At 34.8% G+C, this 7,191-nt stretch overlaps 1 pseudogene across 1 annotated transcript; it reads right to left on the reverse strand.

Annotated features, from left to right (window-relative positions):
* Positions 1–287: 287 nt before the first annotated feature.
* On the reverse strand, positions 288–1,811 carry LOC149143494 (ribonuclease 1-like; annotated as a pseudogene). The gene is made up of 4 exons (XR_016264615.1): positions 1,615–1,811; positions 1,336–1,491; positions 1,027–1,222; positions 288–934 (listed from the first exon to the last, which is right to left on the reverse strand). The product of XR_016264615.1 is annotated as a ribonuclease 1-like (transcript).
* Between the last annotated feature and the right edge of the window lie 5,380 nt (positions 1,812–7,191).

Raw genomic sequence — 7,191 nt, forward strand, 5'->3', positions numbered from 1 at the left:
AACATAATCCCTGCCTATTCAATTTATATTTTTCTTAAATGCTCAAGACAAAGAAAGGTCTGAACATAAGGTTGCAAAATAAATAAATCAATCAAAAACCACTTTAGCCTTGAGTAATTTAAAAAGTATTGGAATGAAATATTTGAAAAAATTAAAAACCGCTTTAAACCAAATCAAAATAATCTGGTTTCTCTGCGAAAACCTTCAGAAATCGAGTCACGAATTTAACTATACAGAAACTATGACCAATACAAACACGATTTTCTGCAATTCCTTAAAGAAACCACTGAAGCAGTGCATTATCGTCCAAATGTATAAAATATTGACCTCTTTTGTAAATTTTCGAGCAGTGAGAAAACACATAGAATAAAACCCTAACCTTCCTCGGCCTTTCTCCGATCACTTCAGAAAATGGCTCAAATTGGAAGTCTGAAACAACAAACAGGCACACAGGCAGTCAAAACAACCCTGTAATACCCTGCCATGACCTAGACACCTCTTGGATTCTGTTTCCATAATCAGTGCGACGGGCCGTTTCTTTCTTCAATTCTTCCCAATGAAAGCTTTGAGGAATCAAGGGGTCGACCTGACTGAACAAACCCTTGGCCCTAAAAATTTGACAGATGAAAGAAATGCTCACTGTGGAGAGCTAATGATCCTCTGTTCCATTTGTATTGTTTTCGCTTGTGAAAGCTTCTTGGATCTTGTGATCGTTGTCCCAGAAAGGAGGAAATACAAGCATGGAAGGGCAATTGCTGTGCGGGTAAAAGGGGCATTCGATAACAGTGAAAGCGTCCCATTTATCAACACATATATAGTTGATGCTCTCCCTCCTCGCTTTTGTTGCATTCGATTCTTGGCAGTTGTCCAGTGCTTTCTCTAATGGCTTCTTTGATATTCCTCAAACTGTATTCTCTTCCGTCAGGTTTAATACCTGCAAACAAACTACCAATTATTATTACAAATCTAAATACTGATTTTGTATGAAAGGATTAATTTGGTAGCGGCCTCCTGGTATCTGATCACCTGCTCCTTTAAGCGCCCCGAGAATGTCCATATTTTCTCTCAAGGAAAGAGCCGTCTCAAAGTATGAATGCTCATCAAGATTGAGAGAGCAAGTGCCATGCTTCTCCCATTCGTGCCCCCAGAATTTGTGTCCATCGCTGCTAGGACAGCTTAAAGAACCCCAATATTTGTTCAGCTCTTCCTTCAGATCTGAAATCTGCAAATTCTCTCACAATATATAAAATCCGGCCATGGTCACATAGGGTAAACGTTAGATTTTATCTAATGAAACCAGTAGTACATTGAGGAAATAAACAGAATTAGAGGCACCTTTGAGTAATCGAATTCTCTGGAAGAATCACAGAACTGAGGCCATTTCCCGTTGCTGTAGTTGGGCCAGAGACCATGAATGGAAAAGTCGGAAGCAGGCTTTCCTGTGCGAGGGTAACAGCATCCTCTACGCGTATCACAGTATGAACCAGGCCACTGTATTTACAAGCAATTGATTACCGTTAACGTACACATGAAGAAAGAGTACTGAAGCTGAAAAAGAATATGATGTTCAGAATCACTTCTTGAAAATGATTAGCAGGTATAATTAATAAATACCTGTTGCACGAAATAATAGAAATCGAAAGATCTGGCAATAACACCAGTGAAACAGCACTCAAATATGATCAGCACCAAAATTATGGAGCGTCCATTGGCACTTGTCATGATCGGATTTTCTCCGGTAAACTCTGCTGGTTGTTCCAATGGCAGCTACACCTGTCCCAGTTTTTATAAAAGAATTGAACAGTGTAAAGTCAATGGTGAAAGCTATGGCGTTAGGTGGTGAAATATTATGCTATTCACGAGCTTTCAAATAATTTAGAATGGCCGGTGGGCTTGGCAGTGGTCCCCCAAACAGCTCTGTTGGCATATTCACAACTCTATTGGCATATGCCTACCTTGATTGGATAGCTATGGAATTCTCAACAGTAAGTATGTTTTAAATAAAATTTGCAGTAGTGTCTATGGAATAGAATAGGAGTGCTTACATTTGGCCCAATTCACAAGTGTTTAAGATAGCTGAATTTATTTTTGATTACACAATATTTTTGTTTGTGAGATAAATGGGAGTGCTTACATTTGGCCCAATTCACAAGTGTTTAAGATAGCTCAATTTATTTTTTATTATACTATATTTTTATTTGTTTCAAATTTATCTCATAAATTTTTAGTGTAAAAAGATATAAGTAATATGGAAAAAAAAATAAAAAAATATCACCAAGTCTAGAAAATTTTGATATTTAAAATCGATTTACAATAATCTCACTCATATTATATTATTACACAAAATAAAAACAATTAACTTAAAAAATTAATTTTAAAATCCCATACAAAATTCCAACCATTCAACCAAACTAATCCACCCTGCATTCTAATATTCAATTGTTAAAGGTTGATACTCTACCTCTATAAAGAAATTCCCTTGTGCACAAGGTATTTAAATATACATGCCAATGTCACATGTATAAAGAAATTCCCTTGTGCACAAGGTATTTAAATATACATGCCAATGTCACATGTACCCTATAGATGTTAAAGTTATAATGATCTTTACTCTTTAAAAGTGCATCACAAACAATGACAATGAAGATAGTAGGGGACAATGAGATTACTATCTTTAAAAGTGCACCACAAACAATGAACTCTTGAAATCATATACAAGAGACAATGATAATATTACTTAGATTTTGAAAACAAAGAAAATACTTAACATAACGTTACGAAGTCTTTTAATTTTATAAATAAAAGTTTTATTAAAAAAAAATAGTAAATAAAAGTTTTATAAATAATTTTTTTTTATTATAGGTAGTTTTATTATTATTCAAAATTAGTTTCATTATTATTGAAAATCAATTATTTAATAAATTTTATTAATCCATGTTAAAGTAGGATTTGTAATCGATTTGTTTGTTGATCATTATTAGTTTAGCATTGTTCAATATAATTTATAATGTTCAATATTGAAAAACAAATTTTTATTTTTCAATATTATTACAAAAGTTATTTTTCAAACATTTTATTGGACCATAAACTTGAAGGTCTCATTGTAGCCTTTGCCTCATAATTTTTGGGTAATTACAATATTTATGCCGTGAATGTTATATATTTATGGAGTAATTTTCATTGTTAAGCTTCTTAGGAAAACCAACCAAAATTAAAAGTTTTGAAAATTTAAGCAAGTATTTGCATAAAAAAATTGGATAGTAACAAGATGTATTACTGCACACCATTATTTATGTGTTCTTTAGCACTTTAATAAGTATGAGTAAAAATGTAAATGTGTAGACTTACTAGTGGTTACTACCCGCCAAAATTTATGCAACTCCTTGCACCAAAATTTATGCAACTCCTTGCCCCTTAGTTAACAATTAATTTTTCAATTTCATATATCAATTAACAGGTTTTATGAAAGCATAATTTCCATTTAAGTGGCATGAACTAAGTTTCCTTAGTGATCTGATGCATTTCTCTTAGTGAAAAGAGAAACCAAATTTTTATTGGTCATGTCCTACTGGCTATCCCATAACTGACCTAACTACATGGGAATAATTGCAGGTTAGAGTATAGTTGTTCTTATCCATTAGGTCGAGAACATTTATGTTGAGCATTGGTTTTAGGTTATGTGCTTGTTGAATCGAAGGCTTTTTCATTACAGAAGTTGTTGGCATATAAAATATTTTTGAAGGGTATAGCATAATATCATATTTTTTTGCAAAGATTATATGAAGAATTACAAATATATATTTTACATTTATAGTCTTGATATAGAGAGTGGAAAATTATATTTTTTTTTGCGATATTATATGAAAAATTACAAATACATAGTTTACATTCACATTCTTGATATTATTTATCTTAAATATGCCTAGGCTTCTAAGTTATTAGATGATGAAATGTGTAAGTACAACATTGACAAGTATCTAAATACCCTTGGAATAGGGAAGGAGTAGCAGGTGAAATCCTGGAAGCCCATTGTCCATGTCGTACACAAGAAAGGAGGAATTTTCTTCTGTGAAATTTGGCATATGGGAAGGGCTTCCCATACACATTTCTATTTGTAAATTTCTTCCATGTAGATTGTGTATATCGGATTTAGATTGTGTATTTGCAAATTCCTTCCACGTTGATAATTTGTATTGGAATAAAATTATTTTTATATTAAAATGCATATTTAATTTCTTAGTATGGAAACCATTTTATTTTATTTTCCAAGGAATCATTTTATCTATTAATTAGATTAAACTAAGGTTATCATTTTGAGATAGTTCTTCCAGAATAATCACACCATAAAAAATTGATGGTGTGATTATTTCGAAAGAACTAACTCAAAAAAATATGAATCACATAAGTTTCAACTTAGAGATAGTATTATCATATTTTTTTTCACTAATTGAAAATTAGTTGCATTCAGTTTCTTTGAATAGAGATGGATAACTAGGTTTATGGAATGTAGATTATCAACCTTTTGTACTATGTAACAACCCCCCCATTTATGGATAGCAATAGCTAGGTTAGAGATATAAATGGGGACACTTTTTTTTTTAATTTTTAGTTTTTAGCATAATAAAACCTAACTCTAAGAAATTGCCTTGAAAAATCTTGCAAAACAACCCAAGGATAAAATCCTTATTGCAAATCGCACTTTTCCATGTGACTATCATAAAACACATTTAAAAATTTGCGATGCACGATGAAACCTCCCGCAGCAATATCCCGATTATAAGCACCTTGTCTTTTCGCAAATCATACTTTGCAAATTTGGCAAGTAATTAAGCTATGCCATTACAACACCCATTAACAATTTGCGACATGCGATATTGCGATAATGCAATCGCATTTCACCTTATAGTAAGCACAACACTATATTATATCCATTTGAAGATTGTGATATGCGAATAAGAGCGGTAAGTGTGTGAAATAATTGCATTTTAAATAAAAAAACGAAAGAATTGACAGGATAATAAATATTTAGCGGCCTGAGGAGAGATTAATCATTTTCCAAGTTATGGGTAGTTAACGCTGAGTATCTCATTAAACCTTTCTCACAATCCAAGGTCATTTCAGATATGATTTCAATCTTAATTGCCCGATATTGTCTGCGCTGACATATCTTGTCCATTTCAAGCAAGCTACAAAATACATGTCATTGCGGAAGGTGATGTAGAAACAGAAGAAGTAGAGCATTGCAGAATCTGAGTTTACAGATATGGCTCCCACATTCTCTGATATAGTCTACAGCTTTGGTGGAGGAGCAACATCTTGGGAGGTCATTTACAATAGGCTTGAGGATGAGCGTCCCAAGATTACTATTACAAGAGCAACAACTGACTCAACAAGACCTTCGGGGCTTCAATTCAAGGACGTTACCTGTTCTTTCTTGCATAGGATAGGAGTGAGGGCTAAAATCCTCCCATACACGGATATGATCATATGGGTGGTCGAAAACCTCACCATTGAAGATAGGCAATTCAGGAATTCAAGAAACGAACTCATGGGATCGTTCAGAGCAGAGGACATGAACAAAATCCTGATCCTCAAGATATATATGATAAGACATATATGGCCAGCTTCACAAAGAAGAACCCAAACCCCTTCAAGTCGATTCAATGTTGGAGAGTATTAGACAACAAATTCAAATTTGACAAATCGGGTATGTATGTTATAGCCTCTTTGGCAAACCCTTATAACTGTGCAGCTGCTATGTTATGTAGACTATATGGGTTGCCCAATAATTCTAAATTTTCCATAGAATGGATTCCTCTGATTGATGCATGCGTTAACTCCCACATCATGAATTGGGCCACCATCCTATTTGAAAACCTAGCCACCATCATTACCGAGTATCGACAGAAGAGAGCCTCCTCTCAAGAGAACCTTCCACCCTTTTATTTTTGTGCCTACATTATGGACACCATTTGTTTCTGCACCGCATTTCTGATCAAGGGTTGGAAATGGACCTTACAGGATCCCTACCCCGTCCACCTTAGTCATAAGCAAATATGGGAATCCCATTATATACCTCATTTCTATAAGATATGTCATTCTGTTATTTTGCCCCTGCATCAAATGATTTTCAATAAGAAAGCCCCCAGGTTTTCCCAAGAAGCCGCAACAGACCTTCTAGCTGTCAGCAAATATTTTATTGAAGAATGGTTCACCTGCATTAGGGATTTTGGTAGCATAGCCGACCCACATGTCCTTCCTTTACATGTTTATGATAAATTGTTAGTAAGGGAAATTGCTTACCAGATCATAGGAAAATGCCTAACTAAAGTCCTCAAAGAAAACAAGAAGTTAATATGGCCCTCTTTTCCTGTCAAGTGCGGTTCTTTTGCTTTAGAAAATTTTAATCATGCCATTAAAGAGTCAACAAACATGGAAGCCCTCAAGCTTCATACATTGCTGAAAAGGCATTCGATCCAGACAAGGTAGCAAATAACATCACTACTACGGTAAAGCTCAAGCCATACAACCATGAGGATAATGATTTTGAAGACCTATTATAGTTAGCCAAGTCCTTCGAACAAGCAGTTGAATGGGCTAAAGCGAGTCTGAGTCCTAAAATTTTTGAAAGATTTCAAGAATTCAGAAATGAAAGTCTCATAGTAATCCCACAACACTTATTAAAGATCAAAGATAAGCCCACACCAAGTGTGACTGTTAACAGTGAAGGACCTAGTTCTCGCACAGCGTCTCAGGTGAATACTGAGAAAACACCAGATACGAGGAAGGCCCAAGAGACAGATAATACAGCAGAGTCCAACAGGAAGTCAGCTGAGAAATAGGTTCTGAGCACCCCACCTAAAGAAATCAGTTCAGAGGTCAAAGATAGCAGTTTGGAGTAGGAGTGGGATCGATTTAATTAGAAACTGCAAGATACTCCTAAAACGACAGATACCAAAGAGACAATGGAGTGTCAAACTCCTCTACATATTCAGGAGAATACAGAGTCCAATCCCATGGACGAGCATTCCAAACCCATGGATGAGCAGTCCAAACCTATGGATGAGCATGCGAAAACATCCCAGCAGATTGAGATTATCCCTACTCTACCCACATCAGAGATCGTCTTGAAAGTAACCAAAATCCCTCCACTTGGTGTGTTCTATAGCCCTATCTACAAGGCAGTAGTAA

This window comes from Pinus tabuliformis, chromosome X, assembly GCF_031772625.1.
Source record: "Pinus tabuliformis cultivar Carrire ecotype Pingquan chromosome X, CPIR1, whole genome shotgun sequence".
NCBI classification, from domain to species: domain Eukaryota; kingdom Viridiplantae; phylum Streptophyta; class Pinopsida; order Pinales; family Pinaceae; genus Pinus; species Pinus tabuliformis.